At 40.8% G+C, this 23,813-nt stretch overlaps 1 protein-coding gene across 19 annotated transcripts in view; it reads left to right on the forward strand.

Annotated features, from left to right (window-relative positions):
- Positions 1–23,813, forward strand: part of ESRRG (estrogen related receptor gamma) — a 400,282-nt gene that overhangs the window by 141,234 nt on the left and 235,235 nt on the right. The gene's annotated exons all lie outside the window — the stretch shown is intronic.

Consider the following 23,813-nt stretch of genomic DNA (forward strand, 5'->3'; position numbering starts at 1 on the left):
ATGGTATTCTCCTTACCAGCCTCTCATTTTAGCTTTGCCTGTCTGAGGAAAACAAGCCTATATGACACCAGGATGGAAAACTTGCATAGTCCCCCAGTTTACAAGTTTTCTGTTGCTTATGGATCGAGGGAATATTTGGCCTCAAAATGAGTACTTAAGCAAGTTGTGTGGTTTGGGTGCTTTTGTTTTGCTTTTGTGGTTTGTGGGGGTTTTTAAAACTCCTTTGAAAACACAGAAGCACAATTTGTGTGTAAGACTCATGTTCATACAATGGCCATTTGATCAGAGATGATGTTGCAGTGCTGTTCTTTGAAAAATGTGTTGTAAGTGGCTGTTTTTTTGTTTCTCAATTACTGCCAACCTGTGTTGGATCACATAGCTCTGGAGAAAAAAAAGTATATTTTAATTCAGCCTTTGCTTGGCATGTAAACCTCTTGTGTTTTGACTTTTAGCTTTAGGCAGTCCTTAGAGAAGTGCTTCTCTAAGGTCTTCTCTAAGCTTCTGAGCTTGGTCAGGTAGATGCAGAAGGCTGTGCTCATCTTTAAAGCTTCTCAGCAAGGCTGAAGCAAGTGTTGCCTAAACTCAGGGTGCTCTCTTGCAGTGGTTTGGTTGGGAGGGAATCTGTGCCAAGGAGGTACTTGACCCTCCTGCCCAACCTACATCTCATTTGCTATGGGAGCTGTGGCAGATTTGCTGCTGGGTCCCACTTTGCTGCCCAGCAGAGCACGTGGCAGGGCTGCTGCTGGTGGGGTGTCACTGCAGGCGGAAGGAAGGACCTGCAGGAAAAAAAGATGGTGCCTTTCCTCTACTGGGGCTGCATTAATGCAACGGTGTGGCCTCAGCTGTTCTTTTTAAACAGCTTTATTTGTATTTTTTTTTTTCCTCCCGTAGAGTAAGCTGACCAGATTTGCAGTTTATAAAACTGGGACAGCCTAGCAGGGGATAGGGTTGTCCATGCACCATCTTCAGGGGATAATAATATCTGTCAGGGAATGGCTGTGATGACAATTGCAGAGAAAGGTGAATTGCTGTGTGCATGTGCCCACGCACTAAACAGTTCCCTTAAAGAGAGAAGGAAGGAGAAGTCTCCCAAACTGGGTGATGCCTTGTACTAGAGCGAAGCACTTGCTGAACTCTGGACAATGTGCTCCTGTAAACTCTTCACCTCAGTATTGTTTGCAGAGAAGGATAGCTGCAAGAATTGGTTTAAATAAATAAACAGCACTCACAAGGATCCTTTCAAGCTCCAGGTTTGCAGCTAGAAGTAAAATATTGTGGATAACAAAAAGAAATTGCTCTCCTGCGAGCAGTGTTTTTCTTCTTGCGCTGTGGATCTCTCTTTGTACCAGGCACCCAAGCGTGACTCCTCCTATTTCTTAATTTCTTCTGTCTCTGCTGGTCCCCCAGAGCTGGGGTTACTTGGTGCTGGGGGCACACTTCAGGGGCTGCCTGTTTGGATGTGGCTTTTCCCAAGGGAGTGGATTAGTGGGGTGAAGCGAGGCGGGGCAGAGCTGTGGTACTTTGGGTGTTTGGAGGTTTGTTAATGTAGCTGTTGGATGAGCAGTGCCTGCTGTACAAAACCTTCTGCGGGTTTGTACCCTCACCAGGGGTTTTCAAAGAGAAAGATCTTTTTTTCCCCTGTATATTTTCAGGTGATGTATAGGAAAATTAAAAAAAAAAACAAAACCAAAAAAACAAACCACAATTTGAAACAATCTTTGTTCCTTGTGTTCTGTTGAGGCCTTGGGGGCAAAGAAGAGCAAATAGCCCCAAGCCTGCTCAGCTGTTTGAATACAAGTGGGTTTAGAACAGATTCAACATAACCCTCTTTACTTGTTGCTCATGGGATGGCTGATGCTCTGTTCCCCTGCCTGTTTTGCAGTGTTCCCAGAGGCATTCAAAATAAGAATTGCAAACTTGTGCAGAGAGAAAGGAGGGTTGGATTGCCTAGGGAAGGCTATAACAGCATGGCTGTCAGTTTTTCACATTTCCTCAGTCTTTAAAATTGTAAATGTGGTCTTGTATCTTTCTTCTGCAGAAGTGATGTATGCACATGTGCATCATACATATGTGTGTGTTTGTATACACTTCTCTGGCAGCCACCCAGACCTGAATACTTGGCTTTCAAAGTGCTTTCCAGTCTCTGAACTGAAGCAGAGATAACCAATAATATTATTTAATATTCTTCTGTTTGGTCACTATTAAAGGGTGCTAGAATATATCCTTGGTGCTCATACAAACTAAGCCATTTAGATTTTTCCATCAAAATTGATGTTTTAAATAGTCAATACAGCTGTGGTGTAGCTTGGAGAGTGTCACTAGGAGCTAGATGGCAGTAGGTTTTAAACAAATATTTGAAAGAAAATGGGAAAGGCACAAGAAATTAGAGAGTCAGGAATATATTTTTCTTTTAATATTATGATAGGACCAAATTTAAATGAGGAAAAACTGGGGCTGTAAGTCATGTTTTACAGAAGACACAACTGATAAAGGCAGGAGGAATATTGTCTTTGTTAAAAGCCTCTGGTATCTTGCAAGTGATATACATCATTCCATTTCTCAGCTTTCACTCTTGTCTAAACAATTTAAAGACAAAAACTAGACCATCTATTTTGTGTATACATGTGGTTATCAATTTAGCCATACACATCAGTGTGCAGATCTATATATACCCCATAGGGCTGCTTTTAGAATGCTTCTCAGTGATTTTTTTTTTCCCCTCAACTCCTGGATTTCAGTGTTTTACCCCCTACTTAAAAAAAAAACAAACAAGAGATTAAGCAGGACCCATTATTTTGACATCAAATGCAAGCCCTAAACTGTTGCTAGGATACAGGATGTGGCACTATAATATTGCTGTGGTGTAGGGTTATATTGTCTTAAGTGTGGGGAGCAGGCCATATTATAAATCTAACTGAGTTGATAGAAGAGATAACGATTGCTGCTCTTACTCTGTAATTAAAAGGAAGGGCATGTGTACAGAACAATTTGGTCATATACTCCTTTTTTTATTTGGACAGTAAGTGAAGCACTATCAATAAGCAATTTCATTACAGTTTGTATGGGTTTTATCTACTTTCATTTTCTATCTGCATTAATTTAGAGTAACTCTTTGCGTTTGTTATTGATTGACATCAGTGTATGCAATGCTAAAATTTGGCTTTGATGTCAGACCTGTTAATTTTCTTGCTTTAGTTTTCTTTTGTGAACAAATTAATAGAAACTTAGCTTCTGATTTCAGCAGTATTAATTCAAGTCTGCTTCCTTACACTTTCAGTGGGGCTCAGATAAACTGCAAAGTTGCTATGTTGAGGGACAAAATAAAGTGTTTTTGTTGTAGACTTGATGGGGTTGTATAATTGTTTGGGATGTCACATCTAAATTGGCTCAGACCTAGTGTCTAAGTGAGCCAAATGTAGTGTCTGTGTGACCATACAACAGAGAAGCGGATGTTTTTATTACTTGTAATTTGTTTTGTCTTTTTAGAATGGGAAAAAAATCCAAAACAACCAAACCACAAACATACAAAATGCCTCCTCATACCCCTCCAAATGCAGCAAAACAGAGATTCCTTTCTTGTGTTGTTTAAGTGCAAGTGAGTTGTGTTGAGGAATGGCAGTGTTGATATGCAGCCCCTGCATGCAGTTGGCAGTCACAGAGCAGCTGGCTCATGCAGAGTGAAAGCCTGCACTCTGCTGTAGAGCTGGAGTCTCTATCACTGAGCAGAAATAAAGACCTCTGCCTGCATGGGTGGCACTCAGGGGCAGGTGCAGGTGGAATGTGAACACAGCCACCTCTTGGCCAGGTTGTCCACTAAGTGCATCGTGTGCCAGATAAGCACAGCAGCCTCCTCACCAATGAAAATTAGGGATTTTGGTAGGTGAGGATGCTGCCAGTGACTCTTGGCTTCCTCACCACTGGAGACAAATCATAGGCTGTGCTCCATGGGTCTCAACCCAAATGCAAAAAGACCTTTCAATGTACTTAATGCAAGTGTGTTTGTCCTTATCACAAATGCCAATCTAAGGGACATGAGAGCTGACAGCTCAGAAAAACAGCGTTAAGTTGGAGATGGATGAACTATAAATGTGTTTATTTATGGGGCCAAAATAATACCTGTTTGGATGGAGCACAAGTGTGGGCCAAACTGGTGATTCTTGAAACGGCGCAGTGAGTGAAGCTGCTGGAAGTGGTGAGGCTGTGCTGAGACCATGGTCAGAGCAGAGGGCAGGACTACCTTAAAGCAGCAGAATTACTTCCAGCAGGTTCCTCTGTCCTTGCTCCTGCAGCTATTGAGGTGCATCCTCTTGGGGAAGCACAGCAGTGTAAAAGGCAAGGACCACGTGCTCCATGCTCCCATAGCCCAACCTGCCTGTTAATGGCTAGGATGGTGTTCCCTAGCCAGCAAATATCCAGCCCACTGACTGAGAAAAGAGCAGATTAGCAATTATTTTAGGGTCATTTTAGTAGAATAATTAAATACCTCCATACCTATTTAATCACACCTGTGTAAATATCAAATTGATTCTTGTGAAATCTCTTTTAAGATGTTAGCTTTGTCTTCCCAGTTTTATGCATAAAGGCATAAGGTAGGTTCACACCTTAGATAACAGACATCTGAAAAATCAGATTTTGGTGTCAGGGGCCTACTAATTCTCGGTTTTCAGGACATTGATTTAGAAGTCTAACTATGAACTTAACCAAAATGAAGTTAGATGCGCAATAATAGAGGTGGAAAACAGTCCACATATTTTGGCTAAAAAGCCTTCTCCAAGGTCAAAAAGAGAACCAGTATCAGAGCCAGGAATAGAACTGTTATCTCCCAGGCCTTTTTCTTTTGCTTCTGTCCCAAAAGACACTATGAAAGGTACAATATCCATTTGACAAATTGCACAGTTATGTGATGAATTGCATTTTTAATGCACATTTTATGGCCTCTTTTGGCCACTTCCTACTAATCTGTCTTTCCTGGGGTATATTCTTAACACTCCACAGCTCTCAGTGGCTATTAGACAACAACACAAAAATGTTCTTCTCTTCCAAATGTAGAATTTACCACAACTTCTCTGGTCTGAAGCAGAGGTCTTGAAATATCCCAGTCTGATCAGGTGACAGGTTTAAGGCCTGATGCCTTCAGCCTAAGAGTAGGAAGTAAGATGTGTATGGCATAAGGGAGATGGGAATTCCTAGTTTTTACTTAAAAATAAAAATTCCTTCTCCTCATACATGTTTATAAGGTCTGGTATTTATCCAAAGTTTTGTGATTCAGTACTAAATGTAATCTGGACTTTTTTTCATAAGTTTTTTTTTCTTTCAGGCAAAGTTTTGCCTCTCTTTACTCCCGTCAAATCTGTAGCAATCGGGGCGTTACCAATTGCTTCTTAACGTTGTGTGTATAACGTTCCACATATATCCACACACTGACCTACCAGGAATATGAATATTCAGAATGCAAAATGGCTATTTTGCCATTTGTGATTCTAACTTCTTGGATTTCTTGCAGTAAATATGAACTCCAGTACTATGGTGCAGGATAAAGGGACTGGACTGGGGCCCAAGTTGCTAGGCTTATGCAAAGGAAGTGCCTCTAATCAGGACAGCTGGGTGAATAAAAACCAAGTGTTTACCTTTATTCTAAATTAACACTGTGAATGCACATAATTTCCAGCAAGCTTGATGACCTTTTTTGCTCTCCATCTTTCTCCCTAGAAGACTGGGAGAAATAAACTTGTTACCACATCAGCTTTATCCTCCTGCTTTGGCATTTTATATTGTGTTTCAGAAAACACGAACCACGAAAAAAAATCATGTTGATTTTTAAATATGATGGACAATATTATTGCATTTCTTGAAATGTGTCCAGAATTCAAACCTGGAGGCAATAGATGTTTGAGAGTGAAATTGGCCCCAGCCAGTTAATAAATTCTGAGCAGAGATGCATAAATCAGCGAGAGTATTTCAAACTTTTTTTTTTTTTTCCAAAGGGTGGGCATGGGAAAGGGAAATGTCTTTGGAGAATTGCTTTCTATCAGTTCAGAAAATAGAGAAAAGAATTCAGCAATACCCAGTGCTGGTTAGCAGATTGTCATTTTTGGGTTTGATGTTCCTGGGTTTAATTGTCTTTCATGTGAACAATGGCAGGAGCTCTCTAGTGTGCCATGCGAGCATGATAAAAGGGGGCTGTTCTTGCATAGCAATGCCTTTTTTTTATTATTAGCGTAAAAAATTAGCAAGCTGGAAGTCGTTAGAAGGAGTTCCATTGGCATTAATTGTAATGCAGCCTGAATTTGTTTGCAGACCAGTGCGGCAAGACAATAGCAGCAGGGAAAAAAGCAATATTAATAGCCTTTTACTTATTGTATCATTTTAGTGAGCCTTAATAAGGTGTCTGCTGTCAACTGGAATTTATTAAAATTAAAAAAAGACATGGTAGTTGATGTATTGCAGTAAGTATGGATGAGGGCTCAACTTGATTAATGTATGAGTTGGCTTTTTAAGGCATTTTAAAAAGGCTTCTTAACTGGGTCTTAAGAGACTGGCACAAGCCCACTGTAAACTACCTCATTGCAGTTGGAAAACAGCCTGACAGCTGCTGATGTCTCCTGTGGCTTTGCTTTTTTTTTCTGATCAGAGAAAACTGAAGTAATATAGTCCTCGTCAATAATTGCAGTGCTTAAAAATCTTATAAAGGGATTTCTATTCTTCCCTCCGGAGATAACTTTTCAAAGGTTAAATTAGTTTTACTTGTGTGTACTTCAAATATCTAGGCTCCCAATAAGGATCAAGTTTTGTTTTAAATAAACTGCTCGTTTGTGTGTTGCATTGGATTAGCACCTTGCTGAATACCCTCTCTTTCAGCATGAGATGGACACTACAAAGCACTCTTTTTAAGTCTAGCTGGAATCTCCCAAAAACCTTCAAAATATCGACTCACTTGGGCTAGTTCAGTTCAGAGAGGGGTCCTGTCTTTTATTATTCTTTGTGGTGAACACCTGAATTTATCAGCTTTGCTGCGCCATCTTATTACTCAACTTTAAGTAGTGGAGGGAAATGGGAATTAGAGACCCAGCTATCTTTTTGACTTCAGTGTGATTTCAAGAAGGTGTCAGCCTAAAATATGTTGTGTAGGTAGTTCTCACCCTGCCAAAATGCCAAAGCATGCGTGGTAGCAGGAAGACCCTAACAAATGAGGAGGCTGGTTTCTGTGGATTATGAGGAAGCAGTTTTGTGGAAGTATGGCTCATAAAACAATAGTATTTCTGTAACTATACATTGTCCTTTTCCTTTACCTACCTGTCTTGTCCTGGATCAAAACCCCAAGTTATTTGACACACTGCATGGAGCAGTCACTTGTGCTTACTTTGTGTTGCATTTGTATTTGCCAGGTAGTCTGTGGATGTGCAGACAAATGCCTTGTGAAGAACAGAATGAAGGTGTCCCCTATAGAAATTGTTCACTTAGTCTGAATTAATATGTTCCATACTTTCAGCTGGGGTCACCATGAGCGTAAGGTATAAGGTGAAGTGACAGTGTCGAGTTCTGTTAAAAATTTCCAGATTTGTGTCCTAAGATAAACTGGCTGGACTAATCAAGGTTCTTCTTTCCATACTGTTGTCTCCATTAGTGCTGCAAATGTCATCCAAGTGGGGATCAAAGTCAAAGGGAAGGAAACAGACTCTTAATTTGTTACAGTGCCATGTTGTCCTTCCTGATAGTTCTGGGCCTTTCCCAGAGGAAGTGCTCATGCTTCATTAAAGATGTAAGCTTTATTAGGATAGACGTCATCAGGTTCAAGTGTTAGGAAAAGTCGCTGCTTGTTAATAAAGGTCGTGGCCTTGGATAATGCAACTGTTCTCCTTACTGAAGGCTGTAAGCCAGTGTGGATGATACTATTCTCCTTGTATTTTTTTTTTTTTCTTCTTAAAAACATCCTGATCCTGCTTGGAGATCTTGTGTGATACAATTCTCATTTTCCAAAGGCTAAAAAAGGAGAGCTTGAGTGCTCTGTTTTCAGTAAATTCAATCACTCACCAGAGAAAAAGCCTACCTGAAATTATTTCAGAACTCTGTGTATAACTTAGTCAATTAATCCACAGCCTGCCATATTATAACAAATATTATTTTCTTTAAGGTTTCAAAAAGAAGTGCTGCAGCACAGCATACGCAATTGCAAGATTTTTTTTTTCCTTTCTGGCAGGATTGCTATTAAATGAAATTATTATATGGCTCATATAATTACAAGTTTCAGAATCTTTTTATATTAGAAGTGTGAACTTCTGCTTCTTTCTATGCAGGCTCTCTTCCGCATGAGAGATGGAACTGTGGTGTGATATTTCCAGTAATGGTTTTTCCTGTCACCTTTATTTTATCCAACAACACTTCCTTCTCCAGTAGCTGTTTGGTAAAACCTTTGTTTCTTCTGTTCTCTGTCAGCAGCTGAGAAACTTGAATGAATTGATAATGATACGGCGTTGTATTAATTGCAGTTCCTGCCCCTTCTTCAGCCCATTGGCCTCTCATGCTTTCCTGTTCCAAGCAACACTCCAGTAGCTCTGATCTGGCATTGAGGATAATATTTAAGTATAGACATCTTAGATCTTTACTCTTCTGGTTACACCACTGTGGCAGATACCGCAGTGGTCCAACATTCTTTGTGATTTGTGGATAAAACACCCTGCTGTCCCAGTGATTTCTTCATTTAGCCTAACTCACAGTTTACATTCACTCCAAGGTGTGATTCACCTCAAGTAATTTTCTCCTCATCTCCTCCTCACCTTCATTTTTAGGCATGGACTTTTTGAAATCTGTTCCTGAATATACCCAAAGATTGCAAGCACTTGAAAGCTAAGTGTGGATTCTGATCAAAATTTTACAAATGGTTTCCATTTTATTAAGGAGTCAGATTGAAGACCATTAATAAAATGGAAACTCTGCAGCTTAATCTAACCTTGATATATTTCCAGCCTAATGCATCTGCTTATAGCCCTGTCACCGCTGGATCTGAGCACTGAGAGCATTGTTGAATACATTTTCATACCTTTGCATTCCACCCCCCCCCCCCCCCCCCATCCCAAGATAGGCCACTTCTCCACTGTTCCAGGCATCTTTCTTTCTCCCTCTGAGTCTGGCTGTGATTAGAAGAGCAGTGCCAGCCTTTATTTGATACCCTGTTTGCTGCTAAGTGTGTAGCTTGTTTAGTGGCAGAGGAGTGCTGCAGAAGGGGCATGGAACTTGTGGCAGATTTTGGAGGTGTGCAAGACCAGGTGCCACATTCCTTAGCTACCTGTGCTGAAACTTGTGCTACTGAGCAACTCCATAGGACATCCCCTTCCGAAAAACCAGTGGTGGGGTGACCGAGCAGGATTCCACAGGCCTGAGATTCATATCACAGAATTCCTGTTGCCCACCACCTTTGCCTCTGCTGAACCTTCTGCTTTACTGTGATACTGATGTGGGGCCTTGTGTGTGCTGGTGGCTTTGCTTCCTCCCACCCGAAAATTCAGCTTTCCCAGTTGATGTACAGAGGTGACCTCAACTTTTTAGGCTGTAGGTGTGCTGCAAAATGGAATGAATGGATTTATCACTGAATTGTGAGTTATCCCTAAGTGATAACTACCATACAACTACAAGATTTTGATTCAGTATTTGGGGGTGATGGCAAATTTGCTTACACTTGCAGTTTTTGAGGCGTGTGCCTGAAAAAGTCCCATTTCCTCTCTTGCTCAGGTATCATTTCAAAGCCTGGTGTGAAGTCCTTTCAGTGGCACCAAAAGAGGACTCGTCTCTCACTGCATCAGAGCACAAATCTCAGATTCCCTCTTCTGAAAGTGGCCTCTAGTTATTACACGAGTAAAATAGAGATGCTCTCTGCCAGACGTACACGGAGACTAGGTGTCTGTGCTGACACATCAATACAAAGAACTGTTATCAGAGGAAAATTTCTCCTTCTAAACCAGGGCTTAAACTAATATGAACAGACATATAAAGGCCCCAGTGGGTGACCTTTCTTCACACGAGAATATGTCTGCTCAGGGATTTCTTAGTTCATGTTAATTGATTGCCTGATGGGATTGATTAACTAATTGATTCACTGTGGTTTGTGATTTAACACAAAGATTGGCCTAGGGTAATCTTCAAAAGTTTTCAATGTAGAAAAGATATTTGGGAAAATTGGGCAGTGGCAATGAGTGTGAGCACAACTCTGGTATCTTGTGTTGGGTGACCCCCATCCCTGAGGGTGCAATATTTGGCATGAGGGGTGCTGTATGGGCTGGGTTTAGAGCAAAGCAAGCAGGGGAGAGGAGTGAATTTACAGCATCTTTGTTAACCACTATTCATTTCGTATGCTGTCACTTCAAGTGCATGTTAATAATTCCAGTGGGTGAGATACCCATCCTCTCTCTTACCCTTTTGCAGGCAGAGTGAGAGGGAATACTGACAGGGTGTGTGCTTAACACCATTGTCCTTTCCCCTCTTTCTGCAAGAATGGACTCCTAAGCATTATTCTCTGTGTGCTTCTGCTCCCCCCTCACCACCTTGTGTAGATACAGAGTTTTTACCGTGGAGGAGCAGGGAGAAGCAGGAAAATCCTCTCAGGAGAGCAGCCTTGCAGCAGAGACTACCCCTGGTGCTCTGGTTCATGGGTGCCTCTGCCTCCTGGTGAAAAATGCCCTTTAGTGTGAGGCACCAAAACTAAAATTCACATCCGTATGATAATTTTAAAAGCACGGCCCAAGCGCCTGGTGGCTGCACTTGGAATGGTATTTCTCTTGCTTATATAAACTTGCTTCAAAGAAATCGTGTTTTAGACACACAGTGAGGGCGCAATAGACTTTCTGTTCATGCTCTGAGTATTTCTTGGTGCTTGGGAGACTTGGGAAAAAAATAAATATATATATTTCCTATTAACCTGTTTTGAAAATAGTCTTCCCATATCAAAGCGTGTTTAAAAAGCAGATTGCATTTGATAGCAGTAGCTAAAATGCAGTAAGAAGCAGCCTTTTGATCTGTTGCAAATAAACTCTTCTACAGATAAATACGTTACAAGTGTATTTTTGTTCATTTGCTATCAAATTTAATAACAACCAGTGGAATTGAGTTCAACCAAAATGGGTTCATATCAGACTTTGAATACATACTTTTAAATATTAAAAGATAATGATTTGTATGGCATTGTTATATAATGCATTTCTTGTCTTCTCTTGTGTGCATGTGACAAATTCCAGTCGATAAGCCCAGGACTCTGGAGTCAGTTGTCTGGCTAGTTATTAAGATTAAGATAAGTGCTGAGAAGGGAAAGATACAGCACATTGTACTGCCCTGCTGGGACGGGGCCACCTCGGATTCCAAGTGTAAGCAATGCATTAATTCTCCCTGGCTTATTTCAAACCCGAGGTGTGCACTGTAAATATTTGGGAAATATGATGGAAAGAGTGTGGAAAGACTTTTCTTTTTTTTATCCATTAAATGTTATTACTACAAAGTGAACCTTACCTCCCCCTTGGGTTCTAATCATTATGCATCCGTAAAAATCCAAGACTAATTTTTGTTAATTACTTATGAAAAGTAACTTTTTTCTCCTTACCCAAGCCGTAAAAAAGCAGACAGACATTTGGACAGCATTACCACGAGTCACTTCATGCTGAATATGCCACAACAATAACAACATAATTAATGCTCACACAGCAGAGCTCAGTTAGGGTTTGAGGAGGAGAAGGGGGGCAATAGGACTGGAAGGTCTGAAATGAAGAATGCTGAAGCTAATGCAGAGTTTCCCTATGACTTCAGTAAGCTTTGAATTGGCTCCAAGATGAATGCTAGTGAGATCAGGGCTTTCTGAGCATGTTGGAGCTGTTATTGCTGATTTCTCTGCAGGAGAGCCCTCAGGATATCACTGTGCCTCTGCCAAAGGGGGAGAGGGGAGAAAGTTTTGTTATTCCAAAATATTAATGAGATATTAAAAACAAGACAAATTTCCTGAAGTCCAGTTGTTATTTTTCGCCAACTTAAATACGAGCTTTGCTACAAATTGGTAGTCAATGCCTTCAAGGTAGTAAAGTTTAACTTGTCTGTAAGATTGCTGGGAGGAGTGACAGAAAGCAGTAATTTAGAAAGCGTATTGAAGCTCTGTGCAGTGTAATGTGGACCACTGGGTAGCAATTAATTTTTGTTAATGAAATTAAAACTAGATGTATGGAAGTGGTTATATGAAATGTATATGCTGCTAAACAGCTAACTGGTCCTTGGGGGTCTGCATTGTCATTATCTGTATGTAAATAATTTCAGCCAGCACCATCTAATGAGTCAAAATCTGCTCTGAAACTGTAACTGAGATTTGCGAGACACATTTTGAAAAACCCTTCTTCAACGTGTGGCCCTTACAAAGAAACCATGTCTGTCCTCTGATTAATCGTGTCTTATGTGGAGATATTTATAGGTTTTATTGTGTTTCAGAGGGGTTATTTCTAAACTCTAGGAATATCCCATGTTAATGGAGATGGGAAATTAAGGAACATTCAAAACCATTTAAGAGAAAGAAGGAGCACAGCTGAAAGGTCCCCAGTGATCCTTCCTAAATCTTATAGTTCTTATGTGGTGGGAAATAGATTTAAAAATAAAATGAAATAGTTAGCTGCGAAAGATTATCTGACTAAACCATGCAAACTGCTCTTTTCTGAGCATCGGAAAGTTCTGTTATTGAATTAGAAGCTGTCTCTTTCCTTCATATGCTTGTTAAATCATTGTGCTTCCTTAGCTCCCATAAGGTATATGGTACGATTTCCTCTTAACAGGCAATGAAGATAAATAGATCCTGTATCTTTGCTGTTTGCAGTTATCTTAAGCAAAACCAAAATTAAAGCAGAATCACTGCAGCATCATGCTCTTTACAGACTCTTGAGTACAAAGCAAAAAGTTGGAATACATCAGAAAGGATATAATACATGAGAACTAAAAAATGCATGTGTATATATATTTATAATTAATCACTAATAAGACCTCAAAAAAAAGTAATTAAAACAATATCTGAGCCTGATGTACTGTAACCAGATAAATGAAATTTACAGAGCGTACTGGAATATTTGGAATACCACGCTGTGTTTCTCACCTCTTTTTTCACAGCGTGGGCATTATATCATGGTTGTGTACATTCCAGTTAGCTGCAAGTGAGAAATCACCGCTGAGGTCGCTGAAATGTCAGTGCCACAGATGCTGAGGACAAAAATGGATGGAGTTCCCTGTTAAAACTCTAATTATCAAAACTTGGAGGATCCAAGAGGAAAATGCGTGTGTCCTGTATGCTCTGAACTGCGGTCTAGCAGAGACACTGCCTGGCTGAAAAGCTATACAAACAAACCTGTGCCATAACCTATTTCAGATTTTAAAACACTGAGTGAATTTAGTCTCTGGTACACAAATACAGCTTTATGCTCTATAGTCTCGGAATACTCTTGAAAGTGGCTATGTGGTTTTTAAGCTCTTCAGCTGAACCGTGTATGGTCTGAAATACCCAGGTAGTTAGCATTCCTGCCAGTTTGATATGATGGAGACCTTTACTTGAACTGACCTCAGAAGGAGTAGAAGACTAATTGAGGCAGCCCTAGTTCTAGCTCTCTAGAGGTGCAAAACTGCAAATGGTATCTGGTGCATGCATAAAAAGATTTATGTAGTGGGAAAGGGATATAGGAAGGAAAAGACAGACTTTTCTGTCTCCATGTCTCATCAGCCTATTTCCCCTTCCCCCTGAAGCTTCAAGAAAAAAAAATTCCCATTTTAATCTCATAGCATGGTAAAATAATAAGTAAAATAAAAGATTAAAAAAAAAAAGTGCACCCAAACAATCCAGAAGGTAAAATTAGGACACTACTTGGGTGCCTCAGGGCTGTAATTAAAACTATCTAGATAAAAAAAAGATATTCTGCCTCAGATTTATGCTCTGAGAATAAGAAGAAAAAGGCTGAAAGTGAAACACAGCAAAAGAAATCCGTAATTCCAATGTATTCAACTTGCCCATCAGAAGAAATGGCATTAATTCAGGTACCCAATTACTGTAATGTGGTTCAGAGCACCTCAATAGGTGTTTCAATCTCAAGCCAGGACTAACATTTGTAATCCTTTAAATGCACTTAAGAAATTGATGTTACAGCCCCACAATCTGTTAGGGGCCTTGCTTCCTGGCTGATTGCAAAGTATCCCACCATTAATTGGATCATCAGAATGTGATCCGCGTTCTGGTCCCCGGATTATGTAAGACTGACTTTGCTCTGACGCGCTGAACCAGAGGCTTCTTTTGCTGGATATTTTGACCCTTAATGTAGATAAGTGGTATTTTTCATCAATCTTAGCTTGCATTAAAAAAGGGAAATGTCAGTTCAATGTGGGGCGTTTAACTTAATTCAACATCTTTTAATTTAATACCTTGGAAAAGTTAGTCCGTCTCCGACCTGCTGGAGACTTCTGCTGATGGAATGGTTTGTGGAGCAGGGCTTGGAGGCACGTCATTCCTGCTCCATGACACAGTCAGGTCCCAAAACTCTGTGTGTTTCATCCTTCATGAAAGGGAAAAAAGAAAAAAACCCCAAACCAAAACAACTACAACAACACCCCCACCTCACCCCCCAAAATGGCAACCTGGCCGTTCTTTATTGGTAATGAGTTTCCTTAGCTCCTTTGGACTGTTCTCTAATGACTGCTCTATATGCCTGAGGGAGAAGAGGCAAAAATAAATTAATTCAGTTTTTACTACCCTGGTGTTTTTTCTTGAGCTTCAGGTTTTCTTGGTTTTTTTTTCTTTCTTTTTTTTTAAAAAAAACCTTATTTTTTGAATCAGAATGCTTTGATTAATTGGCTCAATGTTCTTAACGGGCTTTAGTGCTGCAATAAGGCCTGGTCTGAAAATCCTCTACATAGACAACCTAAAATCCTGTTGAAAATATGGGACACTTTTTTCTGATAGAAGGAGGCTTTATGTAAAAAGAAAAATATTAGCAGGATAGGAACAGGACATGTTGTAACACTTTTTTTTCCCCTGTCTTTTTTTCGTGTACTGCATCATAAAAGCCCTCCTGGTGCTTCTTTCCCTGATATTGAGTGCGTTTATTCCAGTGGTACAGACAGAAGTTCAAAGGCGACTGCAAGGTTGCCTTTTTTTTTTTTTTTTTCCCCAATGAAAATAGTAAATTTTCCAGTTTTTTGAGCATTGCAACAGGCATCAGGTTGATCTGAGTCTTACCAAGGTTTTGGGAAAAGTGTTATGGGTATGGTGTCTTTTGGGCTTGTGATTGTTAGGGGTGAAGATGATGAGGTCAAGAGACTAACATCAGGTATTGTGGCCAGGGCTTGATATTTCTCATGGAACTGATGCTTAATAAACTTAGGTATGGCAGTGATTTCAGTAAAATTAGTGCTCACTTCCTATATAATTATATATATAGATATATGTGTGTGTTAAAAATCACGTGTGGAATCTGACATTTTTGGTGTCTCAGAGAAAGAGCAACCTCTTCATCTGTGTCACACAGAGGCAGAAGCTCATGGAGATCATTTGCAGCCGAAGCTGTTTGACTTGGGTCTCCATTCTTTTGTTTTCTGTCAAGATCTCGGTCTCATTTTTCCAACTCTCCCCTCTCCGACTTCTTTTGCAAGGTATTCAAATTTAGTGCCATACTGTGGGCAAGTAGTGCTGAGGCACAGCAGTGGTGAGGAGGTTGTTGGATTTCATGTTTCACTGTCATCTTCTAGGCTTTTTGGAGACTTTTTCTGAGAGGTCTTTAGAACTTCAGAGGTGAAGGAAAAAAAAAGATTTTGAGGCAACACATTTGTGAGAAATGTTTGATCCCAAGGAGAAGCAGATGGGAGAGTGGCTCTTGAATTTCCTCCACTGTCCTGCTGGCCAGGACCAGTTCAAAGTCTGCTGTGTAGGGAAAAAAAGGTAAAAATTTTGAGCCAGTTTAAATGTGAGGTTTGGGTCAGTCTTGTTAGGCATCTCATCCATATGGTTTTTGCAGTCACTTAGGATGACACCTTGTGAGTTTCCTTAGCATGGCAGAGAACATAACTCTCCTTCCACACTACCTAGCTTTTGTAGATTGGCAGAATACCTAGATGAGCCTTCTCACTGGCTTCAGAGACAGTAAATACAGATATGTGAAAAGCCTTTTGGTGGGAGATGTTTTGTCGTTATTAAACACAGGCAGGGAGAAAATTGTTCTGGCATTCAGAGTGAGATGAGTTGTTAACATTGATTGTGAATTGAGCAGGAGGAGGGAGTTTCTGGTGCTGCTTGGGGGATTTGGGTCCCTGTTGCTGGTACTCATACAAGGTATGTGGCTCATACATAAATGCCTGACCTTGCTTGCTTTTCCCCCTCTCATTATTTTTTCTCTTTCTCTTTTTTTCCTGATATGAACTGAATAGGTAGGCAGATAGATCCAGTTCTGGTCAGCCTAATTGGCGCTAGAGGTGATATGGTGTTATACCAGGATAGGGTCACCTTTAGGTTTAGGCTGCTGGCTGGAGCACAAGAAATACCTGTGCTTCCAGCAGCTCCCTGGCTGGTCCCTTTGAACTGCAGGGTGTAGTGGGCATGGTGGTCTTCTCTCGCTGCACTTGTTCCTGGATCTCACCTGGAACAATAGATACCCCTGAACTGTAAATAAGAACCCTGGATAGAGATTTGTATAAGCAGGTGATCAGCTGCTTGTTTATATTTGAAAAATATAATATTCTTCTATCAGGCATGTTTCACGTTACAGTGTTTGAATCTGTATTCTCCTTTAGAACTGCCCCCATGGAAGAAGAATGTGAGTTCCTGCTGCAGTGTTATATTGTTGCTACACTAACATGTGAATAGAAGTCTGAAGATGTATACTTTAATTTATTGTCTATGAGGGAATTACACTGTTTAAATACTTTAATGGTCAGTATTGATTATTTGGCTGTGTTCAGTCCTGGCATACATAGAATCGCCTTTCCTGAAGTAAGTGAAGCTCTTTCTACTTCTGCCAGACCTAAGTTTAGGTTGGAGACTTCCAGTCTCATAACTCAGCTTGTTCAACACCAATACAAAGCTCTTTTATGAGAAGAGAAATATAAAGCAATATACGCAAGTCTGTAATTACTTTGGCCACAGAACAAACATATTGTTTCTTCCTGCTTGGAAGGGCCTAACCTTCTGCAGGGAGAATAAGATCTGTGATACCTCTGGTATTGATAGCATTCCTATAGCAACTGCATTTTCCAGCAAAATTTGTACTAGCATAAGATGCTTCTGGTTTATTCTGTTGTGTGGAGGGGAAAGGAAACTGTTTGTAGCTTGTGGCAATTCCTTCCTGGGCAATTGATTTTAAACAGTGCATCTCAGGGTGTTTTGCTGTATGGAGTTGCACTGGAAGTGTGTCACTTCCAATCTGTTTAATTGGAGTCTTGGATGACACTTCTTTGTTGCCTTATCCACGGATAGAAAGATGATACACATTTTAGCTTTAAGTACACTACAAGGTTGGAAAGTAAAGTTGAGTTTGCTCTGAAGCAGATATATTGGCTTCCCATGCTTTGAAGACAAATGGAGGCTCATCCATCGCTGCTACACGAGTATGCTGGTGCTGTTTCAGGTTGCTTTGGGTTAGGATTTCAGTTTGCCCTTCCTTCCTAATGGGGTCCCTTGGTGGAGAATGCCATCCAAGTGCAGGATGGATGAGGTGCCCTAAGGACCTGTATCATGCTTGCTTTTTAAGCAGTTCCTTGCTGAACTGTGAAGTAGACTTTTCTTGGAATGCTGTTTGAGGATATGAATTCAACTTTGAGACAAAAAACCCAAAACAAACACCACATACATAGCATTTTGTCAGCCTGAAAGCACACAGTGACAGTATTCATATGCATCTAAAATTATGTTCCTGTAATGCCTTCAGTACTTCCCCAGGGCTCCTTTCTTTGTTCCAACTCCCTGTGGAAGAAGCTGAGAAAAATAGCTGGTGTGTTCACTCCGGCCACTGTCAGCGCCAGGCTCGCAGCAGAATTAATTCTGTCCTCCCTAATGACCATCAGTTACCTCATTGCCAGGGAAGGGGCTCCTCTGTCTGTAGGATCACAGTAACCAAGTTTGGTTATGCAAGAAAACACACTGCAAAGGCTGGAGGGTTCCTGCTTGCCTGTGTAGCTCGGTGACATGGGTTTCTCTGTTGGGTGACACTTACCTGTCCCCAGGGTGGGCTATCTAGGAATAGCTGGCATGCCTGATGCTTGGTGTGTTACTGATTTTGGTTTTTCTTTGGAAACTTAACCAAGTGTTTCCTTCACATTATGGGGAAAAAGATTTAAAAGAAGGGGGCAGGATGAAACAAACCCATGTGTTATATCCGTTGTGATCGTGTCCTGCCCTGGGGTTCTTGCTTCCCTGAACACGTTTGTAAGACCAAGTAGATTTCTGTACAATGTTTCTTTGCACTGGGATGCGTGCTTTTTTGAGGTTGGACTTTTCTTTAAATTCAGAGTCCACCTTTCAACAGGTCGACCTGCACACAATGCAAATATTTTTCAAGGCAATGTTGCTTAATTTCTGCAAATTCAGACCATCTTATGCAGTGATGCAAAACTCATTCTCTGTTTTCTAGACTGGCTATGAACTTTACCTGTACACTTAGTTGGATGCTGTTGGCAAAAATGTAGGAGAAAAATGTCCTAGAAGGGAGCAGTAATCAGATTCTGCTGTGTTGTGAGCAATAGCTCACATGTACTAGGGTGTGAAGCTGAGCACATCCCTTTTAAATGGTTGGTTTTGGTTTTAGTGTTGAGCCCAGCTGTTCCTTGAAACACTCTGTACAGTACAGTAATTTAGAGTGTAATGATCTCGTATAAGGAGGCAGATGTGAATCACAGGTGAACTGCTTCGGAATGATGGCAAGGGTGTGAGCACTCCCCCTGCCCTTGTCTTCCCCTCCCAGTCTCTCAGTCTCCTAGATTCATTTTCTCATCTCCCACTGCTTTTTTGCAACACAGGTGGGCATGTTCCAGTATGAGTCTGATGAGCCTGCTGTGTACTGGTTGATCTGGTTCTTATGGTTGATTTTAATGTCTTTTTTCACTTTGCGTACCCTAAGAAACCCCTACTGCCTCAAGTAGCTTTCAATATACCAATAATTGTATGTCATAGTGAGACGCAAAACAGAGAACATGTCTTCACCCAAGATTTGGAAGTGGTAGGAAATGAACTCTTACCCTTCTTTTGCTTTTTAGATCTTTAAGCCCTAAGCCACCCTAAATCTACTGTCCCTATAAAAAGCTGCATTTTAAAAGGCTTTAGGAGGCTTGCTGACCTTGCAACCTACTTTGTAAGGAGTCTGCACCCACAGCTATTAAACAAAATTAATTTCAGCACTTTTAAATTGTTAATCTTGCAAAAGACAACTTGCTTGCTCTCCAGTGATCCCACAGGTCATCATTCTGTGAGCTGCAAGCCATCACCAGGGTTCATGGCTCTCAACATCATGAGAATGCTTGTGGTCTCCCAATTGCCTTAAAAAATTAATTCCTCTGCCCTCCACGTTTCCTCCCGAGCAGCGCTTTGAGATCTGGGCTGTTCGTGAGCTGGTTGTGTGTAGCAGCTATTCATTGGTAGCCATGCCACAGATTATTCCCATTCTGAAGTTATTCTGTCCTATCTCAGTTGCTTCTCAACTCATGGGAATGAACTTGGGGCAGCAGGACATGAATTCAGGTAGGAAATGACAGGTTTTTTCTTTGGGGGTGTTAGGGTTCCTATTAAAAGGGTGATGTCTCTTAAGTTACATTTCCCCATATCCATGGGGCAGATGCCTTACCAGGTATTAATTTATTTTGCATCTTCTTAAGTATATTTGTTCTTCCTGGCCATGAAACTTGGAAATGTTGCCTTTTTTCCTCCAGGTGGGATATGTGTGAAAGCACTGGGGGTGGGGGAGAAAGTCCACGCTGTATCTGCTATTATCATGCCGGGTTGTCCCTGCTCCTTCCACCTCTTTTGTCTCTGCCACTCAAGCCAATTTCAGCCATCCGCCGACTCTCATTTGGGATAATAGCCTCTCTTTTTACTGTTGTCTTGTCATGTTTGATTCGGCAGCACAAGGGTTTTAAATTAGCCAAAACGTTTGCATGCTGGGCTTACTCCGCTGCCACTACCAGTCGTAGAGCCACTAAACCACTTGATGCTGAAATTGATGATTGCTCGGAAGGAATAAGAAATTGTTGGTGGCTACCGGGAAGATTCATTCACGCCGAGCCCCTTTTAAGGAACCTGGGGGGGAGGGAGAGAGAGATTTCCTCCAGTTTCCTGCTGCCTGGCTGGTGGTTGCATTGTGCTTGTGCCAGGTTCCTGCTGAGTGATTACAGCCTTGCTAGGCTGCGTAGTTCCTGTGATTTCAACATAAAAACAGAAGAAGAAAAATATAGAGGGAAAGGAAAGGGGGAGGGATGGAGCTCCAAAGACTTGTAGTTCAATTCAGTAACGTAGAATTGTGATGTTTTAACTCACTGCCCGCCTTTTTGTTGTTGTTGTTGTCTAATTTATTCCCCCTGGCTGAAAAATTACTTGTTAGAAGTTCTACTCGGTAGAAAAACTACTGTATTGGCCTGCTTTTGTTGGTGATACTAAACCGCAGCTGGGCTGTAAGCAGTTTTTAATATTCTCTGGATTAAAAATGATCCATCAGCAATGGGATCAGGGATCACCAAGAAACTGTACAAACTGCCTAATAATACCCCCACATGCCCCCCCTAAATGCCTTTTACTTGTTTACATTCATGCTTAAAGACATGAGGGGACAGAAGTTCGAAGGGAAAAGAAAATGACAGTGCTTAAAAAGCCATAAAAAGAGAAAATAATGTTGGGTTAAATGTGAACAACTTGGCTTGTACGATGGATACAATTATATTTCAGAACTACATACAATCACATATGCAAAGTGAAAGAATCTTTTATTTCTATTGAGTGGATTTCTGTTTGAACAAGGGAGTATTTTGTTATTTTAGTTTATTTTTCATATTGCACTACTAACTCCTGGGTTCTAGTGATGACAGGTAGTCGAAAGGCTAGTAAGAGATCCATGTAAAATGGCTCAGGGTTTCCAAGTCCAAAGACCAACACAATGTATCAGAAAATAGTAGCAATTGTTAATTTAAAACAAAACAACCATCCAGACCCTCTATTAGCCATATATGCAAGTTCCCAGACAGTTAGAAACATGGCTTCAGATATATAATTCATTATACAGTGTCACAAGTAAGACCCTAAATAAACACGTGGGAATATGATTGCATAGCATACAAGCCAAGAAAGATGTTCTCATTGTATGTAATGTTGCCAACATTATTGTTACTAATATTCTAGCACTTTTTTCCTGATTACTAAGCCACATGTTCTCTTGCAAAATAGAACCTTTTTCTGCCAAAAGAAAAGAAAAAAAAAATCTCGTAAATTTGACGGTGTTGGCATTCAACTTTTTTTTTTTCTCTTGCATGTAAATAAATCATGAAGAAATCATATAAATTACTCAAGCTCTAAAAATACAAATCTAACTAAGAGGCCAAATCTCTGGGGCCCAGGAGTGGTGTGCTGTTGTGCAAGCCCAGCTCTAAGGGCTTCTGTCCATGCCAATTAGCAGTAGATTGGAAAGCCAGGCGACCATGATGGGTTTCGTCCTGTTATCTAACTGCTGCACTGTTCAGAATTGCTGATTTCCCTGCAAAATCATGACAGATGTATTACAGGAAAATATATTGGCTGAGTAGCTAGTGAGAGAGTTAATGCAAGGGATAATAAGTAGCTAAGGCTACGTCCTCCAGCAGACTTTGATGTGGTTTGATAATATATGGGGACGGGTCAATCTGCCCTATTAGCAAATGTAGCCCGTTTATGCTCTACATACAAACTAGAGATTTGATAAAGCACTAAATTAGTTTTCACAAGGTATTAGATGTTAGATACTTAATGGGATCATCATGCTTTTGCTACACTTGGTTAGGATGTGTTCTGTAACAGAGGCATGCGGCAGCATGACATTTCACCAGGAAAGGAAGCATGTCTTGTGACTGAATCACGAGTCTGGGAATTAGAACATCCAGGCATTGCTTGGCTTCTGAATTACTGTCTCCCTGACTTGGAGAAAGGTTTCTCTTTTCACATCTGCAGAATGGGACTGCGTTCTTCCCTTTCCTCTTGGCCTCTTTGCAAAGCCTCTTTGCTTTTAAATTATTTTTTTTTCATCCTTGGGAGTAAGTAATCATAAATCTGTGATGCTTCAGTCATATGAGAATAATTCTGTCCCACTCAGTAGGTGCTGAGAAAGTCCCTAGACTTGATATCAGAGAATTTACAGGTTCAAGCAAATCTGGATAAGAAACTTTAGTAAATTGTGAAAGGAGAAGCTGACAGTTTAGATGTACTACTGCATTCTGCATTTCCTCTGTGCCAGTAGTCACCTAGTAATTTACAATGTAACTAAGACCAATAGTTTAGTGAAGCCAATAACATTTTTATAGTCTAAAATCCATTGGCAAGATACGTCATGTGGGTACAAATGTGCATACCTGTACCCATTCTAGCAGTGGGAAATGTGGGTGAAAAAGTCAGCCTTCCTGGGGCCATGCAGAACCTTCAGAAAATTATGCTTTAAAACCCATTAAGTACTTTGTGCTCCTCAAATGGATCTAATTTTTTGCTAACATTATTTACCCTCTGTTTACAGACAATGTTCTTAAATACATTTGGAATGAATCATTTCACTTTCTCTAACATCTCACTGCATATGCAAGTAACTGATCCTGAATGACCGCTGCCAGGCTTTGCACTTTGAGCGCTAGGGAGGCATTCTTGCTTTTTTGTGAAATGCAGCAAGAGTGTCATGTATAAAATGATCCTGTTTGAAAGGGATAGAAGCCGTATCCCAATACAGATCACAGTGGAAAATTACTCAAAATTACATGACAGCTTCTCCCCCATTTACCTTCTTCCCCTCCCTTTCCATTTCTCAGCCTGTTTCCCAGTTGGGCTGTGGTAAGAAACACATCGTGTATTGTTATGTTTTAGTTTACTGTTACTAATAATGCCTTTGCCTCTTTCATTAGCATGTTCTTTATAGGATTGTAAAAGGGCACTGGTACCATTTGGCCTCTGAGGTGGTACTGCCGCTATCCCAAGGACTGAGATGATTTTGAAGGGGATGGGTTGCACCCTGGCCTTGGCAGTGGGATGCATAGCTCCAGCAGGAGCCTTGGGTTAAAATCCTATGGCTCAAAACCCGCTGAGGCCAGTCTGGACTTTAGATTCTTTTATAAACAAGAAGACTTTGCCTTGTAACTCCTGCTAAGCCTGCACCTGATGAGCTGCTTGGAGCTGGAGGGCTGTGTTTTCCCTAATAAATTCCTTTTTTTGAACCCACTTGTTAGTCAAGCATTGTGCACACTAACTACAGCGAGGGCCCTGGGCATAAATTACTCTCACGTGGCACTGTCTCCGAGCAGCCCCCCAGTTATGGATTACTTTGTTCTCGACTTGACAGGAACATAATTAGAACTGTTGATGAAATCTACCAAATTGTTCCTCCGTGGCCTCAATGGTCAGGAAATTTGGCTGAGTCGTATTTGTCACCGACGTAAAGGCTCTAAACACTTCATATTAACTATGTTATTAATGTGCCCTCTAATCTGTCCGTGAATTGGTAACACTTGGAGGGAGCTTGTGCTCTAATAGCACCTTGTGATGAATTCATTGCAATGCTGTTCAAAAGTTTCTGGAGGGTGGGGAAATAAAAAAAAAAAGAAACCTTAATAAAAAGTGCATA

This window comes from Lonchura striata, chromosome 3 (genome assembly GCF_046129695.1).
Source record: "Lonchura striata isolate bLonStr1 chromosome 3, bLonStr1.mat, whole genome shotgun sequence".
NCBI lineage: Eukaryota > Metazoa > Chordata > Aves > Passeriformes > Estrildidae > Lonchura > Lonchura striata.